This window comes from Macaca fascicularis, chromosome 2 (genome assembly GCF_037993035.2).
Source record: "Macaca fascicularis isolate 582-1 chromosome 2, T2T-MFA8v1.1".
Taxonomy (NCBI): domain Eukaryota; kingdom Metazoa; phylum Chordata; class Mammalia; order Primates; family Cercopithecidae; genus Macaca; species Macaca fascicularis.
This window is the reverse complement of record NC_088376.1, coordinates 201,957,089-201,978,590: the sequence shown is the minus strand read 5'-3', so window position 1 is coordinate 201,978,590 and position 21,502 is coordinate 201,957,089. Positions and strand designations below refer to the sequence as shown.

The following is a 21,502-nucleotide window of genomic DNA, read 5'->3' as shown; positions in this document are numbered from 1 at the left end:
TCACATTGTGTTCTCCGCACTGCTGTTACTGAGGTCTCCAGCGCCTTCTCCCTCCTGTGTAAAATGGCAACTCTTAAGGAAAAACTCATTGCACCAGTTGCGGAAGAAGAGGCAACAGTCCCAAACAATAAGATCACTGTAGTGGGTGTTGGACAAGTTGGTATGGCGTGTGCTATCAGCATTCTGGGAAAGTCTCTGGCTGATGAACTTGCTCTTGTGGATGTTTTGGAAGATAAGCTTAAAGGAGAAATGATGGATCTGCAGCATGGGAGCTTATTTCTTCAGACGCCTAAAATTGTGGCAGATAAAGATTATTCTGTGACTGCCAATTCCAAGATTGTAGTGGTAACTGCAGCAAGAAGGGGAGAGTCGGCTCAATCTGGTGCAGAGAAATGTTAATGTTTTCAAATTCATTATTCCTCAGATCGTCAAGTACAGTCCTGATTGCATCATAATTGTGGTTTCCAACCCAGTGGACATTCTTACATATGTTACCTGGAAACTAAGTGGATTACCCAAACACCGCGTGATTGGAAGTGGATGTAATCTGGATTCTGCTAGATTTCGCTACCTTATGGCTGAAAAACTTGGCATTCATCCCAGCAGCTGCCATGGATGGATTTTGGGGGAACATGGCGACTCAAGTGTGGCTGTGTGGAGTGGCGTGAATGTGGCAGGTGTTTCTCTCCAAGAATTGAATCCAGAAATGGGAACGGACAATGATAGTGAAAATTGGAAGGAAGTGCATAAGATGGTGGTTGAAAGTACCTATGAAGTCATCAAGCTAAAAGGATATACCAACTGGGCTATTGGATTAAGTGTGGCTGATCTTATTGAATCCATGTTGAAAAATCTATCCAGGATTCATCCCGTGTCAACAATGGTAAAGGGGATGTATGGCATCGAGAATGAAGTCTTCCTGAGCCTTCCATGTATCCTCAATGCCCGAGGATTAACCAGCGTTATCAACCAGAAGCTAAAGGATGATGAAGTTGCTCAGCTCAAGAAAAGTGCGGATACCCTGTGGGACATCCAGAAGGACCTAAAAGACCTGTGACTACTGGGCTCTAGGCTATAGAAATTTTAAAACTACAATGTTATTAACTCTGAGCCTTTAGTTTTCATCTGTGTACATGGATCGCAGTTTGCTTTGATCTTCTTCAATATGTGAATTTGGGCTCATAGAATCAAAGCCTATGCTTGGTTTAATGCTTGCAATATGAGCTCTTGAACAAATAAAATTAACTATTGTAGTGTAAAAAAAAAAAAAATACGATTTTTATAAATATTTTAAAATTTGCTTTTAGTTTAAAACTCAGGGGAAAATACTATAAAAATCTAGACTAATGAGGAAACATCTACTGTTTTTGAAAGTTAAGGAATTTAACTACGTATTTCATAGCTTATGCATTTTCAATGGTTTATAAAATGCTTGGCATAACATACTGAGTACCAATTTTTACTTTCTCTTAAATTTTTTTAATGCTAATTTTAAAATTACAGTATGGAAATGTTGAAGGTACAAATATTATTGTTGCTACCAACATAATAATGCACGTACTAATCAAAATAGCATTCAGGTTTTTTCCAACATTATTTAGTAAACAACAGGAATCAGAACCTGGTAAGTCTGTGCTGAGTCTTTTCAGGGCTGTTGAGTGTTTGGGACGGGAAAAGAGCCCTACAGCACGTGGGCTTTGTTTGTAAAACAGTCCTGGTCATTTACAAAATACAGGACATCTAATTAAATGTGAAGTTTGGATACTGCAAGGGACACACACTAAAAAAAAAAAAAGTCCTGGTCTATGATTTTAGATTATATTTTTAGTCCATGATTTCAGATTATATTTTTAAGGGTTTCTTGTATTTAACTTACAATGTTGTTCTCCAGAATCATAGTGGTATCTCGGAGGTACTTTGCAGAAAAACAGGGTGCTTTCTCAATATTTTTTTAAAAATTAGTCACTAAATAATCATGAACAGTAAGAAGAAAAAATATATATATACAAATTTATATGTATATATATGCATCTATGTGTATTCATATGCACACACACACACATATATATATATCTTTTAAAAACACCTACTAGGTAAAATTTTCCATGATTATTGCTCTTCTTTCCCTACCCCTGACATTATACCTTGGGTTTTTTATTCTTATTATTTTTTTTAATTTGAAAATCCATGTCAAGAAATGGAACTGGATTTTTCTATACATTTGAATTTTTATTCAGATTTATTTTAAGTTTACTTTGTTATTACTGGATCCATTGAGCTAGCAAAGCAGTGAAGTGAGCATACGTGGCCACTGCACTGCAATTTACTGCCTTTTAAGGGGTGCTGTAATCATCATGTTGTGGTCATTTGCCAGAGTGGACTATTACTAAATCATGTGGATGATTCGTACCAGCTCCAGAGGATTCAATCGTTTTTCATTTTCATTAGTGGGAATCTATGTCCTTCACAATCAATGATTTATATTTAAGTCAACAACTGAAACAAAGAAATTTGAATTAGAGCAGTAATGGAATGAGGGTGAAATTTTTCTGTGTGCACCTTCTGTTTCATCATAGTGTGTTAAAATCTTTGGCACAGATGGAAATTCTAAAGTACTATGATGACAGTCTTCAATTCTGATAAAAAGCATTATAAATAGTATAACCAATGGAAAGTTAAAGGCAAAACGAGATTTTAAAGAAAACACAAATGGTAAGAAGTCACACATGTACTTGAGAGGCGTGCATTGTTTCCATGTAAAGAGAAGTGCAATCTAATGAATGAATTGTCATAGTCAAAGCCTCTTAATCAATAATAAAATGCAGCATTTAGTCACAACAGGATTAAATCTGTCATGAAGATTTCTTTTGTTGTAAGGTGACTATTTTTTTCTTTAAAAAGTTTAAAGTCACATTATATTAATGAACGGATATATTTATTCTGCTTTTTTTCATGAGAAATTGAATTGTGACTTCATGAAGGATTTTTTTTTTCTTGAAAACTTCTAAGACTGGTCAGTCATATTCGACAGATATGTTTTATTCTTACCTCACATACATTAGCCTTGCTTTGTGCCTAATGACAAGAATTCCATATATGTGTGTGTGTGTGTGTGTGTGTGTGTGTGTGTGTGTGTGTATACACCCTTTACCTTCCTTTCTGCCTGGGTCTTTACTGCTGCTTCTTTAACATATGTCATTCTTGAGTCATTATTTGGATCTCATTATTTGTGAAGAGCTTCAAAATTAAGGGTCTTAGTTTTTTACAATATTAATTTTTTTTTTTTACTTTTGCAGCATAGTAAAACATCTGTGAAATAAACTTCAGTACATTCTCAAAGAGAGAGACTAATATATCTAATAAAACATACCTTACCAGAGGAAGTGAGAAAGAATCTTATATTCCTATATCATATATAGTTACATTTTTAGACCACTGAGATCAAATTTGGACCCTCTGATTAGATAGAGATATCTTACGAGCAATCAAAAAAAGAATGAGAAAAATCCTTGCATAATGGCCCTGGGAAGAATACAAAGAAACTGGATTTATCTTTTCTCTAAAAAAGTCAGAGGTGGGGACCATAATAACATGAGCCATAAATTACCATTTGAGGAACTGGAGCTGTGAAATTTGCTCCACTGGATATTTGTTATGGAAAGTATGGACAAATATTGACTTTTTTCCTAGACTGGTACAAACATGCTCCTTTTAAGAAGCAAGTGGATGATGATGTTGTTATTTCTGTGGGGCTTCAAGTCCTTGAATAATTGAGCAAGCAGTAAATATGTTCAGATGCTAAACCATAAACACAATTAAGATTCTCTCTTCTTTGAAATGAATGTACCTTCATCCAATGAGTATGTTAAATGAATTATACTGTAATTCTGGAATTCATGAGTTGATTGTGTATTTCTAATGTATTTTGTGAATCATTAAAAATACTAAGCTAACTCTGAAACTCTAATTTGCAAGATATGATTCTCTGGTCCTGGCATAACAACAAATTTATTATATTTTCTGCATTTACATGCAAAAATGATTTTATAATCATAGAATATCAGACTTGGGGGAAGATCCCATCTGGTAACTTTCTTCTTATTTGATTGAAAGAAAGGTCATCTTTATAGAAATAATTTTGTAACTTAGTCTAATTCATAGTAAATCTTAGTTTAAATCTTTCTATTTTCTGGTGACTCATGTTGTTAAAATGAAAAACCTGATGGAAAGCATGATTTGTATTAATTCCCTTAAATTAGTGAATGTTGCTCCTCAAACAGGCAAGCTATAAAACTGCCAGACATCTTCAGTTGGTGAGGATAAGGGCAAGAAGGTGGAAGATCAAGACTAGAGACAAATAGGAAGCACCCTCTATCTAGTTTATGGGCTGTAATTATTGTCATTTGAAAGAAATCTATGTTTTTAAAAGGCAGTATTTTCTGTGGCTGTTTGAATTTTTTATTTTTTGCCTTCAATTAGAAATGGGAGAAGCTTGGAACTTAGAATATCCTCTTCTTTTTTCCTGAGAGGTAGTAATTGTAAACATTGTTTCATCTATTATGGGTCAAAGACTTTAAAAATAGTGGAAAATAGTTTGGATGCAAAGCTGGCACGAAGGCTCAAAATACACAAGAGAATGTGATTCATCCCAAGGAGTTTTGGGATTAATTGGATGTGCTTTGGTCTAGCTACATGATCGAGATTAAATTTATAAACAAATGCAATTGATATAAAAATGTATACAGTAAAGCTACAAAATGACCAAATAGTTTCTAAAAACTTATTTTTCTAAAATGAAGGACATTTTTAAGTCTTATTATTTCTATTAGATTAAAAAATATATTTATCCATCTTTTTATATAGCTACACACGTAGTCCTAGTGGATACCTCACTGCTTAACCCCTGCCTACAGGAAAGTAGAAACGGTTTCATGGTTTTGACAGGTCTATTGTTCCGCATCTTCAAGTTATATAATTACCTGCTTATAAAGTCTGCAAGAAAGAAAAATTATTTATTTTAAAACTCTTCAAAAGTATTCCCTCTTAATTTGTATTATACAACATATAAATTATGAATAAACATTGAAGCTTTGAATTTTGAAGAAAATATTAGGTATTAAGTTTATTTGTAAGATATTTACATGATTGACAAAAAATTACTGGACAAAAATAAACTTTAGTTGAAATCTAAAAATTACTTTTGTCTACTTCATTCTTTTCCTGCTAAATCATGGAAACTTGCTGCCCTTAGCAATGAATAACTTGATTTTATCACAGTTGCACAAAAAGTACTAAATACAAAACTTATTAATGTCATAAGTTCGTTTCTTTAGAATCAATTCAATTTAATTCTATCCATAGCATTAACATCTCTTCAGAAGGAAATATCAATGAAAATTATTGATCTTTTGACAAAATCTATGTCATGCAGTACATGTTATTTAATTGTTCACTCTTATTAAATAAGCCTTCAAATTGTATTATGTAGCTTAGGAATTTAAACCTAAGTGATATCTAAAATCGGAATAAAATTTTTAGTTATTACTATAACATATGAAGTGGGAAGAAAGTATGTAGCACCTAAACACCAAAAAACAAGAATATAGTGTGTATTGCCTATTTATGAATTTAAAAGGATGCAATATCCATGTCTGTAAACCTACTCTTCCCTACTATCACAGCCCACAATATCACTGTCTTTTCTGTACTTTTGACCTCAGTTTCTGTATCATTCATGTAATTCAATTTAATACTTATCTAAACCCCTAGGTAACTTCTTTCTCTATTCAGAAGAACATTATTATGCCTTAAAAGAACACACATTTGGAGATTCTAACCAAAGCAATGGACCATCTCCTCAGAGGTAAACATGCACATTAGCACACACACAGTCAACATTTTGAACTCTACAGAGTTAAAAACTATCTTAGTAACTTTTCATCATTAAAGCCGTAATAATTCAAATAATACCTGATGCTGATAACTGATTGATTTTTTAAAATTCAATGGCGGTAAAAACATATGTGTGAAGCATTTGTTTGATGTTTTTGTTTTTTAAATTTCTTAAATGAGAACTAAAATTTATGTATTACTGGTAAAAATTGTGTTTAGCTCATATAAATATTGTTTTGATCATTAAGCCAACTAAAAGGAAGAGGGGTACACATCACAAAAATTTAAAGTAGACAAAGGAAATATTCTTGATACCCACTAGAAAAAGTCCTGGGTACGTCACGCCCTTTAAGGGCAGATGCAGATGCAGATATGCCATTACACTTTTTCATAGCTCAGTCCCCACGTGGATAAATGATCCATTGCTCCCCACAGTGATGATGATGCTTTCCACACAGCGAATACACAGTAAGTATTATTTACTAACCAGAAGACACCATACAATGAATTATTAGTAGGTGGCATCTTTAATGGAGCACATGTAGCAGAGATGCACAACTCAAAGAGGCTAATACTAAATTTGGCTACTCCCAACATTTCCAGTCACCCTAGTTAAACTTTCATTTTCAATGGCAAATTTTAATAGTATCATAAAATTATAATATGAGGGGCAGATTCCTAATGCCTTTTGCCAGTTGCCTTTTCCCTGTGGATTTAAATATCTTGTTGATAGATTGCAAGGTAACAATTTTGCAGTTAACTCATGTTGGGAGTATCTTGTTAAAAGTGAGTAACGTATTCAGTGGTAGAGATCCACACTAGCATTCCTTTGGTTCTGCAATATAATCCTTAATGTGAAATGAAGTTTGATTGTTTTAACTACAAAACATAAAGGAGCCTGCACTACATCAAGACCTTTAATGGAAACTAATGGAATTTTTGGCATAAAATAGTAGAATTAATTAGATCCAGCACTGCACACTGTTTAACTGCTAGCCTGCCATTGTACACTGATTTGAAGTCATACATACTTAACAAAAGACACGGGTTGATTGCACAAAGGAGTTGAACACTCTTTTCACATTTGCTGTGTAAGTTATTATCCACTGTGAAAAGATTATTGACTTTTTTAAAGGAGATATTATGGAGAGAAATGATTGCTACCAGGATGACTGGTAGAATTATGTATGAGATAAGTAATAACTCTAATTTCTCATCTGCTGAATAAATGGCTTTAATTTTAAAATACTAGTTAGTGCATATGAGATTTCTGCTGAATTGAGCAGAATTATCAACGCTGGCTTTGAAATGTAACGGACACTGAGAGCGAAGCCTAAAACAAAACCTTTTTTCTATTCCTTTGCGTTTCAATAGTTATTTGTCCTACATTGTTAGTGATGTTCCTTATATCTTATTACTTCCTAAAGTTTGATCTAAAACTTGCATGTGCTTTACTCTGGATTTATACTAATAGGCTATAGAAAACACCTGTGCCTCTGGTTCTTGTATAAGAAATTGATCATACTTATTGAGAGTTGATGACAGTTCAGTTAGTCTGGAGAAAAGATCAATTACATCTAGGTAATACTCAGTTAAAAGCCTAAAGGCTTCTTGTGTATTTTTTCTATAATATATTCTTCCCATTATTGTGGTTTTCTGTAACTGAGTACCTCAACTTTGCCTCATCATTATAAATATCTGAAAAGCTTGTTATAAAATAAGTTTCCACAGGCCATCTAATGGAGAATCACAATTCTAGGATGTGTGCATGTATTTCCCTACATATACCTACCTCCCTTGTACCCAGGCAGGCTTAAGACATGCAATGAGTTCTGGCCAATGGACCATGAGGAGAGGTGGTGTGTAGTGTCAGGATGTGACCATTAAGAAAGAAGTGGTAAGCCTCCCCTCCTTCATTCTTCTCTTGTTCTGTTGTAGAGACATTGGAGGCCATATGTCCCTGATTGTATGTGTATCAGATGGAGAAAAAGGGTCACTTCACATAAATGTGGTGGTCATTAATGCTATTACAATGTATAAATATTACAATGTATAGGCAATCTCTCTTTGTGCGTTCTGATATGCAGATTTCAGTTACCATGGTTTAATTCAATAAATAGCATAAGTCCTCCAATATCACAGTTCAATTCCCTTCACCATTTTCTGTGAGTAATTGCATAAAGAATGAACTCAGTGCTAGCTCTTTGATCCACAAATCAGTAATTAAATAATACATGTGCATCATGATCAGTGACCAGTTACTTCTACAAAAGCCTATCAAATTGTCACTGCATACATATTATTTAGTCCTCACACAATCAGCAACAGCATCACATGTGTTCGTGTTAACTCCTTATCTCCCAGTGGTAATCTGTGGCATTTGCAAAAATAGATAATCAGTAGAAAGAATTGGCCAACAAAAGATGAAAGTGCAGTAAATAAATGAAAACAGATAACACTGGAAGTGATCAATTAAATATAAATAGATGTACAGAAGAAATAATCTACTCCCATAATGTTGACACTGCTGCCATTCCGGAGACCCCAGATATGCAGCTAGACGACTTAGTAAAGGTGAACTTATCAACATAAATTAGGAAACTGTTGTGACAAAAAGGATGAAGATGTCCCAGAGGAAGTGCTGTGGCAAAATACTTGATATTAAAGAAATTCTCAGAGCTATTTCACGACATTGACAATGTCAAGGATATAATGTTGGGAGCTGATCCAAACTTAGAAAGGACTGTGACAATTCACCAAGGCATGGCAAAGATGCTGGCTCCACGTCCTCAGTGATATGATAAGAAAACAAGCACTATTCAAACTAATCAAGTTCTTTTGTTTTTTTTTCAGAGAAATTCACCTCTTCAAATCTCAATGTTTCTAATATTTTAAATTACAGGTTTTTAAATGAAAATCATTTTATATTTCATTTTACATCTATAGCCAACAATAAAAGAATGTTCAATGTTTTGACTAAAATTTGTTAAGGTCACAGAGATATAATTTTTTCTATTGATATTAAGATTGCTTTTCACGGTTTCAATTTGCAGTCATTTTTACATCCCTTACCTTAACATGCAAAATGAAGACTGCTTGTATTTGGTCAAGAATGGTTTGTTAACTGAATGAATAAATGGTAAAGTATCTGGTAGATAATTTTGATGGTAGTATCTTTGTGTACTTCTCAAATCATGTTATAGTCACCATCTACTCCAAGTTGAAGTTAGCATTTTATAAAAGATAAACATGACTCCACTTAACATTTGCCACTTTGTAATAGTTCTGTTCTAGTTATAGGGTCCTCCTTTCATGTCCTCATGGTTATCATGTATCTTGTCACCTCATGTTCTTCCCTATGTTTTTCTCTATCTCTCTCCACCTGCTTAATTCCTCCTTACCTTCAGATTTCAACTGAGGTCTCTTCCTCAATGAGCCTTCTGGATGTTTCTATGTCAACCCTCTCTTTTACAGCTCATACAGAATTTATTTATCTTTCGTTTACAACAGTTACTACAGTTACCATTTTTCACTTAGTAATTATTTTACTAATTTCTGTCTTAGCCACTCTAGGTTTCTTCATGGCAAGTTTCACGTCAAGTGCAAAGCACATGCTCACTAACCTCTTGTTAATTTTAGAAAGTGAATGAATATGGAGGCAATGTTGCCTTCTTTTCAAAATATTTTGGTTTTCTTTATTCTAAGTAACTGGTAATTCTAAGTAATGTACTTTTAGCTTGCAAAGGAATCTTATGAGTCACATTGTCCAAATATCTGAATTATTTCTATCCAATTAATGATTTTTTTTTTTGGTTAGAACTGAGGAGTGCTTGTTTCTAATCAATATTTTTCTTATTAGCTTTTCTAATGGCTGAATTTAGATTATTGACTTCTAATTAAATATAGGGACACTTGAGGGGTATAAAATATTTCTATTTTATAGAAATATTTTAGATATTTCTATTTTATAGAAATATTTTAGAATAGAAATATTTTATACCCCAAAATATTTTATATTTCTATTTTATATGGAAATAGAAAATAGAAAAGTACCAAGAAAAATGCAGAAAGCACACAGAAAAGAGGTTGCACATAGAAAAGGCAGGAGATTAGTAATTATTTCTCTTAATTCTCAATATATTTGAAATTTTGCAAATTTCTTATTCATCCTTTAGACAGAAATTTTAACACATTTGAAATTTCACACATTTCTTATAACATTCATCCTTTAGAAAGAAATTTTCCCAATTTACTTTGGTAGAAAATAATATTTTGAGAGTTTAACTAATTTGTTCAGGGCTAGTAAGTGATTTATAAAGGATTTGAACTCAGGACTGTCTGACTTCATAATCTCTACCTCTCATCCAGGCTGAATCCTAAGAAAAGACACCAAAATGTTCAGTTTTATTCTGTGGTACCATGGAGGCACCATTTACTGAAGAGACTATCCTTTCCCCACTGTATATTCTCGTCAAAAATTAGCTGACCGTATATGCATGGCTTTATTTCTGGAATTTCTATTCTGTTCCATTGTTCTATGTATGTTTCTATGCCAGTACTATACTGTTTTAATTACTATAGCTTTGTAGTATTATTTGAAATCAGAAAGTGTAATGTTTTCAGCTTTGTTCTTTTTTTCCAAGATTGCTTCGGTTATTCAGGGTCTTTCCATAGGAATTATAGGATGGTTTTAATATTTCTGAGAAAAAAGTGCTATTATAATTTTTAAAGGCATTGCTTTGAATTTATAAATCACTAGGTATTATGAACATTTCAACAATATTAGTTCTTCCAATTCACAAATAAGAAATATTTTCCTATGTATTTGTGTCTTCTTCCATTTCTTTCATCAGTGTTTTATAGTTTTTCAAGAATAGCTCTCTTCTCTTACCTCCTTGGTTAAATGTATTCCTAAGTATATTATAAATGGGAATGTTTTCTTATTTGTTTTTTAGACAGTTTGTTGTCAGTGTATAAAAATGCAACTGAAACTGTATGTTGGGTTTGTATTCCAAAACTTTACAAAATTTATTAATTCTCATTTATTTTTTATGTAGTCTTTAGGGTTTTCTATATATATGATCAAGTTATATGCAAAAAGAGACAATTCTACTTCTTTCTTTCAAACTTGAATGTCTTTATTGTCTTCCCTTGACTAATTGCTCTGGCTAGAACTTCCAGTACTATGTTGTTTAGAAATGACAAGAGTGGGCATTCTTATCTTGTACATAATGTTAGAGAAATAGCTTTCCACTTTTTGACTTTTATTATGTTGTATTTACATTTTATCTTTATTATGTTGTACATATCTTCTATAACTAATATGTCAAGAGTTTTAATCATAAAAATGTGTTGAATTTTACCAAATGCTTTGTCTCCATTGGGATGATCATATGATTTTTATAATTTATTATGTTCATGTAGTATATAACATTTATTCATTTGTATATGTTAAATTATCCTTATATTTCAAAGATAAATCCTACGTGATCATAGTGAATGATTCTTTTAATGTGCTGTTGAATTTGCTTTGCTAAGATTTGGTTAAGGATTTTTGCATCTGTGTACTTTTCTTCTAATGTTCTCCTGTGACTTTGGTATCAGGGTAATTCTGGCCTTATAAAATGAGTTTATAAATGTTTCTTCCTCTTCAAGTTTTTGGAAAGAGTTTGAGAAGAAATGGCATTAATTCTTTAATGTTTAGTAGCATTCATCCATGAAGCCATCTGATCATGGCTTGTTGTTGCTGTTGGGAGGTTTTTGATTACTGATTCAATCTACTTATATGTTATTGCTCTGTTCAGATTTTTTATATTATCATGATTAAGTCTTAGTAGATTGTAAGTTTTTAGGAATTAATTTCCCTTTTGATTTCTTCTTTAACCCATTGGTTGTTCAGAAGTATGTTGCTTAATTTTCACATATTTGTGAATTATCTGATTTTCTTCCTAGTATTGATTTCTAGTTTCATACCGTTATGGTAGAAAAGATATTGATATTTTAATCTTTCTAAATCAGTTAAGACTTCCTTTGTGACCTATCATCTGATCTACTCTGGAGAATTCTGTGTGAACATTCTATGTGGTAAATGTGTTTCCTACTGCTGTTTGGTTAAAAAAAAACTTTTATATATGTCTATTAGGTGTATTTGATTTTTAGTGTTGTTTAAGTCTGTTTCCTTACTGATTTTGTTTCTAGATAATCCGTCCTTGTTAAAAGTGGTATATTGAAATCCCCTACTATTATTTTATTGCTATTTCCCTATTCAGTTCAGATAATATTTACTTTATATATCATGATGCTCCAATATTGAGTGCACATATATTTATAATGGTAATGTCCATTCGATACACTCATGACTTTGTTCTTTTGCAATAACTTTCTTTGTCTCATTTTACAGTTTTTGACTTAAAATCTACTTCATCTCATATATATATAAAACCAACTCTGCTCTGTTTCGGTTACAACTTGTGTAGAATATATTTTTTCATCCATTTACTTTTAGATGATATATGCTATGAAAGCTAGTGAGTCTTTTGTAGATCTTGGGTTTTTTTTTTTTTATCATTTAGTCACTCTATATGTTTTGATTGAAAGATTTCATCCATTTGCATTTGAAGTAATTAGTAATTATTGATAGTTAAAGACTTACTCTTGCCATTTTGTTAGTTTTGGGGTTTTTCTTTTTTATGGTTTTGTGGTGGCTTTTATTCTCCCTCTCTTGCTGTCCTTCTTGGTGACTTGATAAAATTTTTACTTGTATGTTTTGATTTATTTTTATCTTTTATTTATCTAATACATGTTTTACCTTTGTGATTTCCATGAGACATAAAAACTTGATAGTTAAAACAATCTATTCAGCCTGATAACAACTTAATTTTTGTTACATATTGAAACTCTATATTTTCATTCCTGAACATACATTTTATGATATTGATGTAACAATTTACAGCTTTTTATATGGTGTGTGCATTACATAATTGCTGTAGCCATAACTATATTGAATACTTTTGCCTTTTCACTTTTAAGCTAGAGTTAAAATTAATTTGTGCAATATCATCACACTACTAGAGTATTCAGACTTTGACTATATTTTTCCCTTAGCCATCATATGTTTTTATGTTGCTAATTAGCAACTCCTCATTTCATTTTTTGAAAATCAGGTCTAACAGTGATGAAATCTCACAATATTTGTTTGTCTGGAAATGTCCGTATCATGCTTTCATTTCTGAAGAATAGCCTTGCCAAGTATAGTATTTTTGTTTGTTTGTTTGTTTGTTTTCCAGCACTTTCATTATGTCATCCAACATTCTCCTGCTCTGTAAGATTTGTGTTGAGAAATCCAAGATAGTCTTATGAAGATTCCCTTATATGTGATGAATTGCCTTTCTCTGGCTGCTTTCAAAATTCTCTTTGATTTTTGACAATGTTATTAGAATGTGTCTCGTTAAAAGCCTCTATGTTCAACATATTGGGGTTATTTGTGCTTCAACAATCTGGATGTTCATTTCAATATCTAGATTTGGGGTGCTTTCTGTCATTATTTCTTAAAATAAGTTTTCTGGTCCTTTGTCTTTCTCTGCTTCTTCTGGAACTTTTATAACTTGTACATTCGTTCACTTGATGGTGTTTCATACATATCATCAGATTTATTTACTCTTTTTCATTCTTTTATCTTTTTATTCCACTAATTGGATCATTTCAAATTATCTGTCTTTGAGTTCACTGACTCTTTTTTCTACATAATTAAATATGCTGTTGTAGCTCTCTTTTGAAGTTTTCAGTCTGAACATTGTATTCTTCAGCTGAGCTTCTTTCAGATCATTATTTCAAATTTGTTTTCAGGAAATTCATAGATCTCCATTTCAGTGAGCTCAGTCACTGGAGCTTTATTTTATTTTATGACAATATTATATTACCTTGATTGCTCATGTTCCTTGAATCCTTGCATTACCTTCTTCACATTTAAAAAACAATTGCCTTCTCTAGTTGTTACTGACTGGCTAGAGGAGAGAAAGACTTTCAACAGTCAACCTGGCTAGAGAGATTCTGGAGGGCTTGTAGATCTTTACCATAAATACATCTGCTCCACTTCTCTTGTTTCTTCTTGGGGAGGATGTCTTGGGATTGTGTGTCTTCTTTTGATCCTGCAAAGCCAGGCTTGGTGCTGAGACCCTCTCATTTATTTTCCCTAGGACAGTGCCCTAATGAGTTTAGGCTTGCATGCCTTCTCCCAGTACAGCAGAGTTAAGCTGGTTGCTGAGATCCACACCTGTTATTAAGATCCACTCGATGTCCAAGAGAGCTCGTATGTGTCATCTAGGGAGATATATTGAGTACCATGCATGGAGATGCATAGGGTGCCAGCCACAGGATAGTATATGGGATGCTCGGGGCATTCCTTGATAGGTTAGGGAGGTACACAAAAGAGTCATCCTGCAGGTTCGTGGGAAGACTTCTATATGTAGTCCTCAAACCGGTTAGCAGGAATTGTGGCCAGCTGTTGAGATTCATGCTCTAGTTTCTGTTACTTTCTGACCTTTCTGTTCCTAGTTGTTACCAGATGATACAGCCATGTTGATTCCCTCCATGTCCTGGGTTGGGCAAGACAAACATGGGCCTTCTAGGTATTTCACTTTTTCCTCACTTTCCTCTGAATGAGAAATCTCTGTGACGCTGCTTATCTTACCTTCCTCAGTGTGTCCACTCTTGAATTTTTTGGACCACCAAATGCTGAAATCACTCAGTTGTACTTTGGGACCTCTTTAAAGTATTCTTATTTGTGGTTTGTTTCTATGGGGAAATGAGAGCTGGAACTTCCTATTTTGCCATTTTGCTGATGTCATTCCCACTTATCTTTTTTTCTTTATCCTCTCTATCCTTGGTGATATGGGCTTTAATACGTTGTAAAACTCTCGATTACTAAGATTACAGATCTTCCATTACTAAGATTAAAGTACTTCCATTACTTTCATCTCAACAGGAAACTTAAAGAAAGACAATTTTGAGTTTGGCATGGTATGGTATAACAAGTGTACTGTATTTTAATGGTTTGTATTCTGGGAGTTATCAGGACCTGAAAATCCATCAGCTGAAGCATTCATTGAACTCTTTTTTTTTTTTTTTTTTTTATTCAGTAAAGTCTGAAGTTTATTTAGATTTCTTTCGTGTTTTTTTTTTTAAATTTATTTATTATTATTATACTTTAAGTTGTAGGGTACATGTGCATAACGTGCAGGTTTGTTACATATGTATACTTGTGCCATGTTGGTGTGCTGCACCCATCAACTCATCATTTACATCAGGTATAACTCCCAACGCAATCCCTCCCCCCTCCCCCCTCCCCATGATAGGCCCCTGTGTGTGATGTTCCCCTTCCTGAGTCCAAGTGATCTTATTGTTCAGTTCCCACCTATGAGTGAGAACATGCGGTGTTTGGTTTTCTGTTCTTGTGATAGTTTGCTAAGAATGATGGTTTCCAGCTGCATCCATGTCCCTACAAAGGACACAAACTCATCCTTTTTGATGGCTGCATAGTATTCCATGGTGTATATGTGCCACATTTTCTTAATCCAATCTGTCACTGATGGACATTTGGGTTGATTCCAAGTCTTTGCTATTGTGAATAGTGCTGCAATAAACATACGTGTGCATGTGTCTTTATAGCAGCATAATTTATAATCCTTTGGGTATATACCCAGTAATGGGATGGCTGGGTCATATGGTACATCTAGTTCTAGATCCTTAAGGAATTGCCATACTGTTTTCCATAATGGTTGAACTAGTTTACAATCCCACCAACAGTGTAAAAGTGTTCCTATTTCTCCACATCCTCTCCAGCACCTGTTGTTTCCTGACTTTTTAATGATCGCCATTCTAACTGGTGTGAGATGGTATCTCATTGTGGTTTTGATTTGCATTTCTCTGATGGCCAGTGATGATGAGCATTTTTTCATGTGTCTGTTGGCTGTATGAATGTCTTCTTTTGAGAAATGTCTGTTCATATCCTTTGCCCACTTTTTGATGGGGTTGTTTGTTTTTTTCTTGTAAATTTGTTTGAGTTCTTTGTAGGTTCTGGATATTAGCCCTTTGTCAGATGAGTAGATTGCAAAAATTTTCTCCCATTCTGTAGGTTGCCTGTTCACTCTGATGGTAGTTTCTTTTGCTGTGCAGAAGCTCTTTAATTTAATGAGATCCCATTTGTCAATTTTGGCTTTTGCTGCCGTTGCTTTTGGTGTTTTAGACATGAAGTCTTTGCCCATGCCTATGTCCTGAATGGTACTACCTAGGTTTTCCTCTAGGATTTTTATGGTATTAGGTCTAACATTTAAGTCTCTAATCCATCTTGAATTAATTTTCGTATAAGGAGTAAGGAAAGGATCCAGTTTCAGCTTTCTACTTATGGCTAGCCAATTTTCCCAGCACCATTTATTAAATAGGGAATCCTTTCCCCATTTCTTGTTTTTGTCAGGTTTGTCAAAGATCAGATGGCTGTAGATGTGTGGTATTATTTCTGAGGACTCTGTTCTGTTCCATTGGTCTATATCTCTGTTTTGGTACCAGTACCATGCTGTTTTGGTTACTGTAGCCTTGTAGTATAGTTTGAAGTCAGGTAGCGTGATGCCTCCAGCTTTGTTCTTTTGACTTAGGATTGTCTTGGAGATGCGGGGTCTTTTTTGGTTCCATATGAACTTTAAAGCAGTTTTTTCCAATTCTGTGAAGAAACTCATTGGTAGCTTGATGGGGATGGCATTAAATCTATAAATTACCTTGGGCAGTATGGCCATTTTCACGATATTGATTCTTCCTATCGATGAGCATGGTATGTTCTTCCATTTGTTTGTGTCCTCTTTGATTTCACTGAGCAGTGGTTTGTAGTTCTCCTTGAAGAGGTCCTTTACATCCCTTGTAAGTTGGATTCCTAGGTATTTTATTCTCTTTGAAGCAATTGTGAATGGAAGTTCATTCCTGATTTGGCCCTCTGTTTGTCTGTTACTGGTGTATAAGAATGCTAGTGATTTTTGCACATTAATTTTGTATCCTGAGACTTTGCTGAAGTTGCTTATCAGTTTAAGGAGATTTTGGGCTGAGACAATGGGGTTTTCTAAATATACAATCATGTCATCTGCAAACAGGGACAATTTGACTTCTTCTTTTCCTAACTGAATACCCTTGATTTCTTTCTCTTGCCTAATTGCCCTAGCCAGAACTTCCAACACTATGTTGAATAGGAGTGGTGAGAGAGGGCATCCCTGTCTTGTGCCAGTTTTCAAAGGGAATTTTTCCAGTTTTTGCCCATTCAGTATGATATTGGCTGTGGGTTTGTCATAAATAGCTGTTATTATTTTGAGGTACGTTCCATCAATACCGAATTTATTGAGCGTTTTTAGCATGAAGGGCTGTTGAATTTTGTCAAAAGCCTTTTCTGCATCAATTGAGATAATCATGTGGTTCTTGTCTTTGGTTCTGTTTATATGCTGGATTATGTTTATTGATTTGCGAATGTTGAACCAGCCTTGCATCCCAGGGATGAAGCCCACTTGATCATGGTGGATAAGCTTTTTGATGTGTTGCTGAATCCAGTTTGCCAGTATTTTATTGAGGATTTTTCCATCGATGTTCATCAGGGATATTGGTCGAAAATTCTCTTTTTTTGTTGTATCTCTGCCAGGCTTTGGTATCAGGATGATGTTGGCCTCATAAAATGAGTTAGGGAGGATTCCCTCTTTTTCTATTGATTGGAATAGTTTCAGAAGGAATGGTACCAACTTCTCCTTGTACCTCTGGTAGAATTCAGCTGTGAATCCATCTGGTCCTGGACTTTTTTTGGTTGGTAGGCTATTAATTATTGCCTCAATTTCAGAGCCTGCTATTGGTCTATTCAGGGATTCAACTTCTTCCTGGTTTAGTCTTGGAAGAGTGTAAGTGTCCAGGAAATTATCCATTTCTTCTAGATTTTCCAGTTATTTGCGTAGAGGTGTTTATAGTATTCTCTGATGGTAGTTTGTATTTCTGTGGGGTCGGTGGTGATATCCCCTTTATCATTTTTAATTGCGTCGATTTGATTCTTCTCTGTTTTCTTCTTTATTAGTCTTGCTAGTGGTCTGTCAATTTTGTTGATCTTTTCAAAAAACCAACTCCTGGATTCATTGATTTTTTGGAGAGTTTTTTGTGTCTCTATCTCCTTCAGTTCTGCTCTGATCTTAGTTATTTCTAGCCTTCTGCTAGCTTTCGAATGTGTTTGCTCTTGCTTCTCTAGTTCTTTTAATTGTGATGTTAGAGTGTCAATTTTAGATCTTTCCTGCTTTCTCTTGTGGGCATTTAGTGCTATAAATTTCCCTCTACACACTGCTTTAAATGTGTCCCAGAGATTCTGGTATGTTGTATCTTTGTTCTCATTGGTTTCAAAGAACATCTTTATTTCTGCCTTCATTTCGTTATGTACCCAGTAGTCATTCAGGAGCAGGTTGTTCAGTTTCCATGTAGTTGAGCGGTTTTGATTGAGTTTCTTAGTCCTGAGTTCTAGTTTGATTGCACTGTGGTCTGAGAGACAGTTTGTTATAATTTCTGTTCTTGTACATTTGCTGAGGAGTGCTTTACTTCCAATTACGTGGTCGATTTTGGAGTAAGTACGATGTGGTGCTGAGAAGAATGTATATTCTGTTGATTTGGGGTGGAGAGTTCTATAGATGTCTATTAGGTCTGCTTGCTGCAGAGATGAGTTCAATTCCTGGATATCCTTGTTAACTTTCTGTCTCGTTGATCTGTCTAATGTTGACAGTGGAGTGTTGAAGTCTCCCATTATTATTGTATGGGAGTCTAAGTCTCTTTGTAAGTCTCTAAGGACTTGCTTTATGAATCTGGGTGCTCCTGTATTGGGTGCATATATATTTAGGATAGTTAGCTCTTCCTGTTGAATTGATCCCTTTACCATTATGTAATGGCCTTCTTTGTCTCTTTTGATCTTTGATGGTTTAAAGACTATTTTATCAGAGACTAGTATTGCAACCCCCGCTTTTTTTTGTTCTCCATTTGCTTGGTAAATCTTCCTCCATCCCTTTATTTTGAGCCTATGTATGTCTCTGCGTGTGAGATGGGTCTCCTGAATACAGCAGACTGATGGGTCTTGACTCTTGATCCAGTTTGCCAGTCTGTGTCTTTTAATTGGAGCATTTAGTCCATTTACATTTAAGGTTAAGATTGTTATGTGTGAACTTGATCCTGCCATTATGATATTAACTGGTTATTTTGCTCGTTAGTTGATGCAGTTTCTTCCTAGCCTCGATGGTCTTTACATTTTGGCATGTTTTTGCAATGGCTGGTACCGGTTGTTCCTTTCCATGTTTAGTGCTTCCTTCAGGGTCTCTTGTAAGGCAGGCCTAGTGGTGACAAAATCTCTAAGCATTTGCTTATCTGTAAAGGATTTTATTTCTCCTTCACTTATGAAACTTAGTTTGGCTGGATATGAAATTCTGGGTTGAAAATTCTTTTCTTTACGAATGTTGAATATTGGCCCCCACTCTCTTCTGGCTTGGAGAGTTTCTGCCGAGAGATCTGCTGTTAGTCTGATGGGCTTCCCTTTGTGGGTAACCCGACCTTTCTCTCTGGCTGCCCTTAAGATTTTTTCCTTCATTTCAACTTTGGTGAATCTGGCAATTATGTGTCTTGGAGTTGCTCTTCTTGAGGAGTATCTTTGTGGCGTTCTCTGTATTTCCTGGATTTGAATGTTGGCCTGCCCTACTAGGTTGGGGAAGTTCTCCTGGATGATATCCTGAAGAGTGTTTTCCAACTTGGTTCCATTTTCCCCCTCACTTTCAGGCACCCCAATCAGACGTAGATTTGGTCTTTTTACACAATCCCATACTTCTTGCAGGCTTTGTTCATTTTTTTTTCTTCTTTTTTCTTTTGGTTTCTCTTCTCGCTTCATTTCATTCATTTGATCCTCAATCGCTGATACTCTTTCTTCCAGTTGATCGAGTCGGTTACTGAAGCTTGTGCATTTGTCACGTATTTCTCGTGTCATGGTTTTCATCTCTTTCATTTCGTTTAGGACCTTCTCTGCATTAATTACTCTAGCCATCAATTCTTCCACTTTTTTTTCAAGATTTTTAGTTTCTTTGCGCTGGGTACGCAATTCCTCCTTTAGCTCTGAGAAATTTGATGGACTGAAGCCTTCTTCTCTCATCTCGTCAAAGTCATTCTCCGTCCAGCTTTGATCCGTTGCTGGCGATGAGCTGCGCTCCTTTGCCGGGGGAGATGCGCTCTTATTTTTTGAATTTCCAGCTTTTCTGCCCTGCTTTTTCCCCATCTTTGTGGTTTTATCTGCCTCTGGTCTTTGATGATGGTGATGTACTGATGGGGTTTTGGTGTAGGTGTCCTTCCTGTTTGATAGTTTTCCTTCTAACAGTCAGGACCCTCAGCTGTAGGTCTGTTGGAGATTGCTTGAGGTCCACTCCAGACCCTGTTTGCCTGGGTATCAGCAGCAGAGGCTGCAGAAGATAGAATATTTCTGAACAGCGAGTGTACCTGTCTGATTCTTGCTTTGGAAGCTTCCTCTCAGGGGTGTACTCCACCCTGTGAGGTGTGGGGTGTCAGACTGCCCCTAGTGGGGGATGTCTCCCAGTTAGGCTACTCAGGGGTCAGGGACTCACTTGAGCAGGGAGTCTGTCCCTTCTCAGATCTCAACCTCCATGTTGGGAGATCCGCTGCTCTCTTCAAAGCTGTCAGACAGAGTCGTTTGCGTCTGCAGAGGTTTCGGATGTGTTTGTTATTGCCCTGTCCCCAGAGGTGGAGTCTACAGAGACAGGCAGGTTTCCTTGAGCTGCTGTGAGCTCCACCCAGTTCGAGCTTCCCAGCAGCTTTGTTTACCTACTTAAGCCTCAGCAATGGCGGGCGCCCCTCCCCCAGCCTCGCTGCTGCCTTGCCGGTAGATCACAGACTGCTGTGCTAGCAATGAGGGAGGCTCCGTGGGTGTGGGACCCTCCCGGCCAGGTGTGGGATATGATCTCCTGGTGTGCCTGTTTGCTTAAAGCGCAGTATTGGGGTGGGAGTTACCCGATTTTCCAGGTGTTGTGTGTCTCAGTTCCCCTGGCTAGGAAAAGGGATTCCCTTCCCCCTTGCGCTTCCCAGGTGAGGCAATGCCTCGCCCTGCTTCAGCTCTTGCTGGTCGGGCTGCAGCAGCTGACCAGCACCGATCGTCCGGCACTCCCCAGTGAGATGAACCCAGTACCTCAGTTGAAAATGCAGAAATCACCGGTCTTCTGTGTCGCTCGCGCTGGGAGTTGGAGACTGGAGCTGTTCCTATTTGGCCATCTTGCTCCGCCCCCCCTCATTGAACTCTTATAGGACTCTCTTGTTAAGGTGCTAGGAAAGCTTGGCCCAAGTCCATCTGTAAGCAGGTCTTCCTAAAGTATAGTGGTATACTAATAGCTCATCTAATAATATGTATTCACAGTGTAAGTATATTTTATTTATCACATCATATGTTTGGTGATTTTGTTGTAGTGCTATGGCAATGGACAGTTGGTGGCTTTTCTTTTTTAAAGAAAATTAAGTTAATTTTAAATCAATATTTATTTCCTATTGCATATTGTTCTAGAAGTTTAAAGAA

General features: G+C 35.5%; 1 protein-coding gene and 1 pseudogene across 19 annotated transcripts in view; both read left to right on the top strand.

The window, feature by feature from the left end:
• ROBO2 (roundabout guidance receptor 2) overlaps positions 1 to 21,502 on the top strand; it is a 1,364,435-nt gene that overhangs the window by 471,510 nt on the left and 871,423 nt on the right. The gene's annotated exons all lie outside the window — the stretch shown is intronic.
• Positions 3 to 1,081, top strand: LOC135969439 (L-lactate dehydrogenase B chain pseudogene; annotated as a pseudogene).